Source organism: Dendropsophus ebraccatus, chromosome 3, assembly GCF_027789765.1.
Source record: "Dendropsophus ebraccatus isolate aDenEbr1 chromosome 3, aDenEbr1.pat, whole genome shotgun sequence".
NCBI lineage: Eukaryota > Metazoa > Chordata > Amphibia > Anura > Hylidae > Dendropsophus > Dendropsophus ebraccatus.
The window spans coordinates 99,167,349-99,179,558 of NC_091456.1; the positions used below are offsets into that span (position 1 = coordinate 99,167,349).

Sequence of the window (12,210 nt, forward strand, 5' to 3'; positions counted from 1 at the left end):
TGGATGGTTACCTAGCCTTGGTTTATCCCTTGTCATTACACTGACTTATAGGGCCACTTAATATGGTGGATTTGGTGGTTTCCTAACAGGAGCTTCCACTTGGCTGGGTCCTTCCCAGAGGGATATCTGGCTAGTCCTGTGTTTTGAGACTCTTCAATGAGGCTCCATGGACTCCTCTTTTGCATACTCATGTTTCCCAGGGGGCAATGCACCTAGGACTTCACTGCATTGAGCGCTTTCATTAGCAGCCGGCAGTGTTGTCATTTGGCTGTTCTCCCTGAGTTCAGCAATCTGTTTCTCTTATGGCTCTACTAGGCATTGCTCCCACCTAGCCAGAATCCTGCTCCACACTGATGAGGGGCAACACCCTGAAACAGCTGTCTGTGGATGGTTACCTAGCCTTGGTTTATCCCTTGTCATTACACTGACTTATAGGGCCACTTAATATGGAGGATTTGGTGGTTTCCTAACAGGAGCTGCCACTTGGCTGGGTCCTTCCCGGAGGGATATCTGGCTAGTCCTGTGTTTTGAGACTCTTCAATGAGGCTCCACGGACTCCTCTTTTGCACCTTCTAGAAGTGACTTGTATGCCAGAATCCTAGATGTATGGAACATCTAACAGCCAGATTAGACAACAAACTGGACCTGTTTAAAAAAGTCTGGGACCCATGGGATCTCTATTGGGTGGAGAGGAATACTGACCGCTCCGACCCTTCTGCCTCTTAAACTAGTCCAGTTGAATGTGGGCTCTTCCCTTACCCCTCCCCCTCCCCCCCCCCTTTCTTTTCTTCCCTTCTGTGTACTGTCTGGTGTCTTTATGTAGTCTAGCTTTTTATGGTATCATTAGGAGATCGCCATACGCCTTTACATTGGAGCTCCGACATTGTCGTTCTCTTATCTCTTTGTATTCGGGCTATACTGGGTTACTGTCATATGTACAATGCTCCTTTTTGTCCCGATGTTTACATTGTTGAAAATTCTCTTTGAAAAAATTTAATAAAAATACAATTATTTAAAAAAAGACTGCGGTTCTCCCGATTGCATGTGCACCTTTTTATACCACACTTTTTCCTTCCACTCAACTTTCCATTAATATGCTTTGATATAGCACTCTGAGAACAGCCAGCTTTTTTAGCAATAAACTTTTGTGGCTCCTTGTGGAGTGTGTGAATGACTGCCTTCTGGACATCTTTCAAGTCAGCAGTCTTCCCCATGATTGTGTTGCATAAAAAGTGACACTTAAAGTGTTACTGTCATTATAACTTTCAAAATCTAAATCAACAGTAGATGTGAAATAAAGCAAGTTTGCAATTTACATTTATTATTTATATTTTAGTTATTAAAAACATGGCACTTCCTGTTTTCTGACTCTTTTTTTTCTCTCAAAAAAACAGGAAACAGTCAGAAAACAGAAAGTCCTGTGTATCCTAGGCCATATGAGTGCTCACAGAGAGAAGGCAGTCATGTGATTGACGAACACATTGAGCCGTGACACTACCTTTGGAAGACTGGACCTGTATTTCTGGTAAGTTCAGCTTTGTTTTACAGCATGATAACAACAACAAAAAAGGAATGTATATTGCAAATTTGCTTTATTTCACATCTACTGTTGATTTAGATTTTGAAAGTTATAACCACCGTGACACTTTAAGATGCATACTTCCTCTAATAGGTTAAAATTAAGTCATGTCTGGAATTCAGGCCCTGTGGCACTCTGGTTCCTAGTCTGAATATCCAGAATGACTCCCTATTGAGAAACTTGCGTCTTAGGGATCCCCCTCTTTTGGATGGATAAATCTTTTCAACACCCATTATTTTTAAGGACTGGATATTTCCCGCATGGATTTCTCTAAAATGTCTTGTTAACCAAGAAACATCTACCACTTCATTTCTACAGTCCAAAATATGTTTCTGATTCTAGTCTTGAGGCTGGTAGACATATATCTCACATATTGCACATTACAAAATGTACACATATATTACATAATTAGTGTTACAACTAATGTAGCTATGGATTTGAAAAGTGTTATTATTAGAACAAGATACAATTTCTTTGGAAATCACAATATGTGAACATGTCAGGCAACGCTGGTGTCCACATTTGTACGAACCTTTAACATTTAGCCCAGTAAGTTCCTTTGGCTTCTCTTTCACATAGAGGGAGGGAAACAAAGATGATGCCAACGTTGGGGGCTTTCTTGAGATAACCTTAACCCCCTCCCTTTTCATATTGTATAGTGTTTTATCCTGCCACAAGAGAGGTAAGTGCTTCTTAATTATTTTACATATCTGTATAAACTGCTTACTATAAGTGGTAACAAGACAATATTATTCTGCCTATCTTTCTGATTGTGTCATTTTTCTCATGCATCTATGCTCACATAGTAGTTCTCCTCTGGTGATTTCCGATACTCTGTGAATGGCCTGATCTAAGGTCTCTTGTGAAAAAGATCTTTCTCTGAATATATCCCGTAATTTCTCTCATTCTGATTTATATATATCCTCTGCTGCAATTTCTTTTAAGCCATAAACATTTTCCATAGGGTATGTTGTGGAAGACGTGTGGTGGGTGACATGACATAGCCATCAGAATAGTGTTGCCCGCACAATCCTTTCTAAATGGCAGCACTTCTACATGTTTCTTAGTTTTGTCTGCCACCAAACGTACATCCAAAAAGGAAACCTCACTCCCTCCAAGTCACGTAGTAAACTTTAGATCATATTCGTTACAATTCAAAAGAATTTTCATTGTCGTTCCACACTATCACTAAATCATCAATTTAACACTCAATTCATTGTATATGATCTAAAAAGGATTATTTTCAGAGAATCCATATTTCTCTTCTAGGCATGACATTATGATGTTAGAAGAGAAATATGTGGTTTCCCCAACTCTACTGCTGCAGGATAAATACTGGATGAACACTTGTGTCCTGGGGGGAAGGGGAAGGGTTCGGGCGTGGGTGGGTGGCCGTGGGTGACACAGACAAATTATTATGCCGCTGGAGGATAACTACTGGTTGAACTGTCTCAGGGAGGGGGGGGGGGGGCAAGGGTTAGAGAACGTCATGCTGCTGGAGGACAGCTATGTCATGCTTCTGGCTGCTGTGGAGGATAAGGTTACATTCACACATCCGTTGTTCTGTCTGTAAACGCTGGCACACAATTGCGGACAATTACGTCTGTACACGGCCAAAATACTACTGGTGTGATTAATCACAGAATCATTCCTTACATTTCAAACATGCCATCAAATAGCAGACATACTCAATTCACACAATGGACACTTACTGCATATGACACTAACATCCCCTCTATCAGGACTGGCCTTTGTGATATGTAACCATTTTTAGCCACACAGTGCCCTCCCAGCAGGAAGAGGGCATCACCTGGCCAATCCTGCCATTATTTTCAGTCCTGAAGCTTTTACTACTCAGATAAGAGGAGACTGCAGAGGAAGCTCCACCCACAGGCTGCCCCAGCAAGTCTCTGCTGAAAGGGAGGATGAGAGGTCTGCGTGTACAACATTTGTGTGTGTATGTGTCTCTGTAGGGTATTGATGTATATGTTTATATGTGACTGTATATGTGTCTGTACAAGCAGTACACACAGTATTTGCCTAAATGTGTGTCTTTGCCTGGGTGGGTATACAGTATGTGCTTGTGTGAATATATATGCCTATATGTGTAATGCCCCAGTACAGGTGTGCCACTAACTTGTTATTGCACCTGGGTAAAGTAACTCGGTTCAGGCACTACTGTGTTTTTGTGTGCTTTGTTCTCTGCACAGCTGAAGGAAACACTGGGTTAAACCGTTGTATGTCACATGTTGTTCTTATGCCTTATAACAGGTGCAGGTCTTTTTTTTCCACTTTTTCTGTCCTATCCTCATACGCCTCTATTCTACACACACAGCCCCACCAGTCACAGGGAGACTTAGTTGCCCCTATAAAAGGAGGTTTGTTCCTGGTGGAAGTGTGGTGTCCCACCACGGGTGTTGCTATTAGTTACACCCCTCTCAAAAGGCTGTACTTATTATGTGTAAGTAGAGATAAAGTTCCCCCACTAGATGTCGCTGTTATAGGTATGTGTACTCAGATGCTGCACGGCTGAAGTATGGAAAGGGTTATTGTTTTTTTGTGTGTCACATGGATCTGTGAACCTATGGAAGTCTCTTTTTCTTCTATCCTATCATCTCTCTCTTTGCTTCTTCGATCTACACTCCTCACCCACTCACAGCGCACCTTACAGTAGCTGTAGATCGGAAATCACGTGGGTGACAGGATGTGTGTGGTCTTTGATATTGGACTTTGTAGGGGAAAGACGCAAGCTAGAACGCTCCCTATAGTGGTCCCTTTGGGCCCTGGCCTTGTGCCAGGTCCCCAGCCTAAAAGTCAAGAGCAGTCTTAGTCAGGTTCCTGTATGGGGAGGAAGTAAGACAAGTCACAGTTTCATCTTAACTAACTCTACACAGCATTATGCAGTGTTACAACCTTCACAGGAAAGGACAAGTCAGAGATCAACTTAACCTACGCCAATGACTAGGAGAGTCACAGTGCAGGACAGTATCCACTAAAGCCAAAGAAAACTAGGAACTGATCCGGATAGAGCAAAGTTGCTAAGAGCCTAGGAACTTTATCTTGCAACATGGTTGTCAGCAGGGAAACCTCAGCATTCCGCTCATCCCAGGTAACAGGGTCTGGGGCTTGTGTCACCCACTAGGACAGGTCCCCCGACACTGGTAGGCAATAGTGGTGATCGAACAGTAAATACAGATACCCAGCTTTCCCAGCATCTTGTATAGTAGTCAGTATAATGGAGGTCACCTAGCTTTCCCAGCATTTTGTATATTAGTCAGTATAATTGAGGTCCCCCTTGCTTTTCTAGCATGTTGTCTAGTAGTCAGTATAATAGAGGTCACCCAACTTTCCAGCATCTTGTATAGTAGTCAGTATAATGAAGGTCACCCAACTTTACCAGAATGCTGTATAGTAGTCAGTATAATGGAGGTCACCCAGCTTTCCCAGCATCTTGTATAGTTTTCAGTATAATGGAGGTCTCCTAGCATCTTGTTTAGTAGTCAGTATAATGGCGGTCACCCAGCTTTCCTAGCATCACGTATAGTAGTCAGTATAATGGCGGTCACCCAGCTTTCCTAGCATCTTTTATAGTAGTCAGTATATTAGAGGCCACCCAGCTTTCCCAGCATCTTGTATAGTAGTCAGTATAATGGCAGTTACCCAGCTTTCTCAGCATTTTGTATAGTAGTCAATATAATGGAGGTCACCCAGCTTTCCCAGCGTCTTGTATAGTAGTCAGTATAATGGAGGTCACCCGGCTTTCCCAGCATCTTGTATAGAAGTCAGTATAATGGAGGTCACCCAGCTTTCTCAGCATTTTGTATAGTAGTCAGTATAATGGAGGTTACCCAGCTTTCCAGCATCTTGTATATTAGTCAGTATAATGGAGGTCCCCCAGCTTTTCTAGCATGTTGTATAGTAGTCAGTATAATGGAGGTCACCTGACTTTCCAGCATCTTGTATAGTAGTCAGTATAATGAAGGTCACCCAGCTTTACCAGAATCCTGTATAGTAGTCAGTATAATGGCGGTCACCCAGCTTTCCTAGCATCTTGTAAAGTAGTATAATGAAGGTCACCCAGCTTTCCTAGCATCTTGTATAGTAGTCAGTATAATGGTGGTCACCAAGCTTTCCAAGTATCCTGTATAGTAGTCAGTATAATGGCAGTCACCCAGCTTTCCTAGCATCTTGTATAGTAGGCAGTATAATGGCACAGTGTATATATATATCTGTATGACAATAACACAAAGTGTGTATTCATATCTGTATGACTATAACACACGGTGTGCATATATATATATATATATATATATATATATATATATGACAATAATACACGGTATATATCTATCTGTATGACAATAATTGATTGATGCGTATGACAGATGGGAAGATGTTTTTTATACTATTATTCAGCAATAAAAACTGACAAAAATGGACTTTTGGGCACTGAGTGTGAATAAGAAAATAATGGAGGTCACCCAGCTTTACCAAACCCAAGTATTGCTGTCTATGGAGAGGGAAATGCTATCTGACTAGGTCTACGCTTCTCCCTAAGTCCCTAAGCTTGTCCCTAAGTCCCTGAGCTTGCTAAACACCCCACTAACTAACTAGCTAACTAAGCTAAATAGCAGCATGCAAGCAGACAGACAGACAGAGAGCAGTCTGTACAGCACAGTGAGTAAGCAGAAAATGGCATCCAGAACACATCACAGTGATATATATATATATATATATATATATATATATATATATATAAGATGGTCATGTGATTTTACCAGCCAATGAGACCTCTATACCTCAGCAATGACATTGCTGACACTTCTATGTGCTCTGCACTGATTGGCTGGCAAAAGACGCTTGAACTTGAACTCGAACACTAACTCAAACAAACAGTAAAAAGTTCGGTTCGAGTTCAAGAAAATCGACATGTTCGACTCGAACTTAATTTTTCTTGAACAGTTTAATCAACACTGGTAGGCAATAGGTAGTGCGAAGACCCAACGGTCAAAACACAGGCACAAGTATTCTATCTTCTTTCTCAAGTATTCTTCTACCTCATCCTCCAACCTCCCGGCAGAGCACATTACTACTTAGGTTGGGACTCTCACGACATCCTCCTTTCTGCTCCTCTGATTCTTCTACATATCTCTCTACATGCAACTCAGTCAGCACGACTGTACTCCTCTCTATACTCCTGTCACAAATCTGGATCCCGTGTTATCAAGTGTATTATAAAGTGTGTTATCAAGTGTAATGTATACTGTCAAGGCAAAGCTGTATGTTCTGCTGCTTTCGTACTTTCAGAGTAAGCAAGATTTTATTTATGGTAAAGAGACTCTGTAATTCTTCACCCCACACCAACACAGTATACACACACTTCTTGGGTCATTTCCCCTTTCTGTGGCAGTACCTATAGTCTGGGTGGGTCACTACTCCCCTCCGGACCACTGTGATAGCAACCCAGGGGACCCCGTAGCAGCCCGGCAGGTCACTGGCCAGAGGGGAGCAAGGTATAACCAGCCCTTTAAACTAAGAGCAGGTGTACAACCATACCTGTGTGCCCAACCGGCACTGGCTTCACAACATAACATCTTAGGGTCCGGTTACATCTCGGCCAACCACCACAGAAGTGGCGTCACACCTTACCACCTAACAAGTGACCGGCCGTTTCTCTGCCATAGCATCACGGGGGCTCACCACAGAAGGGTCTGTCAGTCTTTTGTCAGGAGTTGAGAGAGAGACGCAGGGAGAGTGTGTTCCAAGTCAGCAAGTAGTCACCACTAGCATGAGGACCCCTAGACCCTTCAGGAGGAAAGGACATCATCTGAGGATCACTTTGTCCATGTCAGGGATACTCTCAACACAGTACAGGGCAGTGACTTGTATCCAGTTAGGCACTGACCCTAGTAGAACAAAGCTGCAACTAGCCTACGTATTCTACTGCATAACGCACGGCTTTCCTGAAAGGATTCGAGAAGTCTGCTTCACCCAGAGCAGGGACCTGGAACCCCGCACTACCCTTATAGGACGGGTAACCCATCTATACGAGTTCTTTTTCTTATCTCAACTACACTATCCTGGCACAAAGCTTCATCAAGATGCTCCTCTACTCTCACCTCTGTTGTTACAACTACTTCTTCCTCTCACCTTCACCTGCAGTTACAAAAAAGCCTTATTCTGTATTTGCACTGGAAAAGTATCTCAGTAAACGGACACTATTTTGGTTAAGCTACGGAACTCTGTCAGTCATTTTTGCACCTACACACCAGGTTACACTTGGGCTATCCAAACCTGCAGAAGCAACGCCTGTCTGACTGGGGGTGGGTACCAACATCACTCCAGGTTACCATGACAAGTGCCCAAGTGACCAACACCCACTTAGCAGCACAGAAAGGAAACCTGTCACGTTAGAAAAGGACAAATAATATATATGGAAATTACATTACATATGTACTTTTTCTTTCTTTGCCCACCACTACATTGAAGACAAAAGTGCCTTTTATTCTGGTTTGTAAGCGCCAAGGAGGCTTCAGAGCCACTGACCTGTGCAACTAGGTAAGGCCTTCTCAACTTGCCCAGCTCGTCTCCTCCCCAGCCTAGCTCTTGGAACCCATGCACCATGAGATGGTGGGCACACGTGGTGAACTTCACTACTTCTCTAGTGACTTTTGTGTCTCCACGCGCAAGATCTGTCATTTCCTCTCTCTGCACTGTCAATTCCACTGCGCATCAGTAATTCTTTAATACTTCAATAAAATATTATAGGGAAAGTCTGTTTTTTTGGAATGTGACACATACTAACAGGGCCGGGACAAGGAGTTTTGGTGCCCTAGGCAGAGATGGCAAATGGCGCCCCCCCTCCCCCACCCCCGCATAAAAAAAACATATATACACGTAGGGGGACATGTATGAAAAGGCGAAATTGCCTTTTTTAGGTGCAGATGGGGCTGTTTGGCGTAAAAATATTTGCAAAGGGTCATTTTGCGAATATTTTTTTGCATTGGCCCAATCTGTGCCACCTTCGCCAGTGGGGCAGAGAGGGGGCATTATAGGGGGTGCGGCAGCACGAAGAGGGGGCGCGGCCTCTGCGTAGGTTTAAAAATTTTCGCACGGACGGGCTCGGTGCGCTCGGGATTTATGTAGAGGCAATGCGCCTCTACATAAATCCCCTGAGCTCCGAAGCTTCAGGGACATTTGTAAGCCCTGGACTTCATAAATGCCCCCCATAGTGTATAGCTCCCACGTAGTGTATAGCCCCCAGAGTAATACTGCCACATCTTGAACACACTAGCACTGCTTAATGACTGAACAATACCAGTACTGCTACTAAATAAAAAACTACTGTAGAGTCCAGCATTACCCCCACACAGTGACAGTATAGTGATCAGGGCGCAGTCACTCACAGGTGACGTCTTCTCTCATCAGAGTCATTCACTTTCTCTTTTCTCCATTTGGATCCGGTTCCAACTAGCCCCTTCTATTCCTCCATGCTGTAAATACTTCCATTTTGCCTTGACACTTAATGAGATCCCCTCTGCACCTCCACACTATTATAACCCCCCCTCTTGTCTCTTCATGTAGTCATAATCACCCTATCCTGTGCCTCCATGTTGTCCTAATCCCCATCCTGTCTCCTTATGTAGTCATAATCCCCCCCATCCTGTACCCAGTGTTTTTCCTAATGCCCCATTCAGTGTCCTTGTGTAGTCATAATCCCCCCTGTAGTCCCCCTGCTGTGTCCTCAAAATCCCCCTATAGTCCCCCTGCTGTGTCCCCCTCCTCTGTCCTCATAATCCCCCTGTTGTTGTTGTTCTTCTTCTGCTGTGTCCCCCTGTAGTCCCCCTCCTCTGTCCTCATAATCCCCCTGTAGTCCCCCTGCTGTGTCCTCATAATCTCCCTGTAGTCCCCCTGCTGTGTCCTCATAATCCCCCTGTAGTTCTTTTGCTGTGTCCCCCTCCTCTGTCCGTATAATCCCCCTTAGTTCTTCTGCTGTGTCCCCCTGTAGTCCCACTCCTCTGTCCTCATAATCCCACTGTATTCCCCCTGCTGTGTCCTCATAATCCCCCTCCTTTGACCCCCTCCGTTGTCCCCCACTTCCTGGATAAGTTATAAAACAAGCCAGCTACTCACCTCACACATCGTTCCCACGCTGCTGTGGCTTCCTGGATGCTTCCTGGTCAGGCTGCACACAGATAACATGGAGCAGCCTGACCAGGAAGACATCACTGGCTGCTCCAGATCACTTCTAGATTGCAGCCCTAACAAAGCCTAACAAAGAAGTGAATGGCACAGAGCAGAGAGCTGATCACTCCCTGCTCTGAGCTTCCTCTCAGCTGTGTATGCGCCCTTATAAGGACACCCAAAGCTGACAGCAGGGGCATCCATACAGTGCAGGAGCAGGAAGTCCGCTGTCAGACTGGAGTCCCCGCTTCTGCACATATTCCTGGAATGTGCATACAGGAGCAGAGACTGCATTTAATATAATGCAAGGCCACTCACTGTGTGGACACTCACTGCGCCCCCTGTAATATTCACCACAAGATGGCACCCTAGGCCTTCGCCTGCCCCTGCCTACCATTTTCCCCGGCCCTGCATACTAATAGCGAGTGGTTGACAGTGGAGGACATTAAGATCTTATAAATGATGTTGCTGGTGCACCCACTAGAACTGACAGTGCAGAGAGAAGAGATGACAGATCTTGTAAGGTGAGACACAGAAGTCACCGGACAAACTATGTAGGCTGCCACGCTTTCACCATTGCATCTCACGGCACATGAGCTCCAAGAGTTAGGCTGGATTAGTTATCAGCTAGACTGGGCAGCGCAAAAAGTTGAAGAGACGTTGGACAATGGTGCAGAGCATGGGCTTTGATGCAGCAGTTGGCAAAAAATAATTAAAGGTACATATGCAATGTGGTTACTAGTAGTTACTGTGCTTGGCTTATTTGGCTTTTTTTTGTTCCTGACAGGTTTCCTTAAAAGTCGTATGTGCAGGGCCGTCATCAAGGCAGTATTGCTGGGAGTGCTGTAAGGGGCCCAGGCCAGGTGACTTACGGAGAGGGGCCCAATGCTGCTGCCAGTACAGTGTATTGCTTAGTGACAAGAATGGACTTTCGCCATACCTCCCAACTGTCCCGGATTCCGCGGGACAGTCCCGTTCTCGGGGTGCTGTCCCGCGGTCCCGGAACGGCACCCAGTGTCCCGCATTAAACGTGGCCCCACCGAAAAAAACAAAGACCAGTAACTCACCTGTCCGCCGGTCCCAGCAGCTCCTCTCCCGGCAGAGCGCGCACTCCCGTCATCCTCCGGGGCGGGCAGCGGGGTATACAGACACTGACTGTGCCGGAAGTGACCTGCAGCCTCTGTCATGAATTACTTCCGGCACAGTCAGTGTCTGTATACCCCGCTGCCCGCCCCGGAGGATGACGGGAGTGCGCGCTCTGCCGGGAGAAGAGCTGCTGGGACCGGCGGACAGGTGAGTTACTGGTTTATTGTTTTTTTTCGGTGGGGCCACACAAATGGGAGGATTGGCTACTATGTGGGGCGCTATATGGGGGATTGGATAATATGTGGGGCACTATATGGGGGCATTGGCTACTATGTGGGCACTATATGGGGCATTGGCTACTATGTGGGGCGCTATATGGAGGGATTGGCTACTATGTGGGGCATATTTGGGGGCATTGACTACTATGTGGGCACTATATGGGGGCATTGGCTACTATGTCGGGCACTATATGGGGGCATTGGCTACTATGTGGGGCACTATATAGGGGGATTGGCTACTATGTTGGGCACTATATGGGGGCATTGGCTACTATGTGGGGCACTATATGGGGGCATTGGCTACTATGTGGGGCACTATATGGGGATTGGCTACTATGTGGGGCACTATATGGGGGGATTGGATACTATGTGGGGCACTAAACGGGGGCATTGGCTACTATATGGGGGGATTGGCTACTATGTGGGGCACTATATGGGAGCATTGGCTACTATATGGGGGGATTGGCTACTATGGGGGCACTATATGGGGGATTGGATAATATGTGGGGCACTATATGTGGGCATTGGCTACTATGGGGGCACTATATGGGGGATTGGCTACTATGTGGGGCACTATATGGGGGCCTTGGCTACTATGTGGGGCACTATATGGGGGATTGGCTACTATGTGGGGCACTATATGGGGATTGGCTACTATGTGGGGCACTATATGGGGCATTGGCTACTATGTGGGGCACTATATGGGGGGATTGGCTACTATGTGGGGCACTATATGGGGGAATTGGATACTATGTGGGGCGTATATGGGGGCATTGGCTACTATGTGGGCACTATATGGGGGCTTGGCTACTATGTGGGGCATATATGAGGATTGGCTACTATGTGGGGCACTATGTGGGGGTATTGGCTACTATGTGGGGCATTGGCTACTATGTGGGCACTATATGGGGGCATTGGCTACTATGTGGGGCACTATATGGGGATTGGCTACTATGTGGGGCACTATATGGGGGCATTGGCTACTATGTGGGGCACTATATGGGGGATTGGCTACTATGTGGGGCACTATATGGGGCATTGGCTACTATGTGGGGCACTATATGGGGCATTGGATACTATGTG

The 12,210-nt window shown here is 45.6% G+C and overlaps 1 protein-coding gene across 10 annotated transcripts in view; it reads left to right on the forward strand.

Moving 5' to 3' along the window:
- Window positions 1-12,210, forward strand: part of LOC138785889 (acetylgalactosaminyl-O-glycosyl-glycoprotein beta-1,3-N-acetylglucosaminyltransferase-like) — a 73,429-nt gene that overhangs the window by 45,729 nt on the left and 15,490 nt on the right. For 5 of the 10 annotated variants that reach the window (XM_069962335.1, XM_069962334.1, XM_069962333.1 and 2 more), the window contains one exon: window positions 1,395-1,525. The exons of 4 other annotated variants lie outside the window; for them this stretch is intronic. The gene's annotated coding sequence lies outside the window, so the exon portion shown is untranslated. Of the gene's footprint in view, window positions 1-1,394; window positions 1,526-2,238; window positions 2,262-12,210 lie in introns of all 10 variants that reach the window. One more of the 10 variants, XM_069962338.1, reaches the window with a different exon arrangement.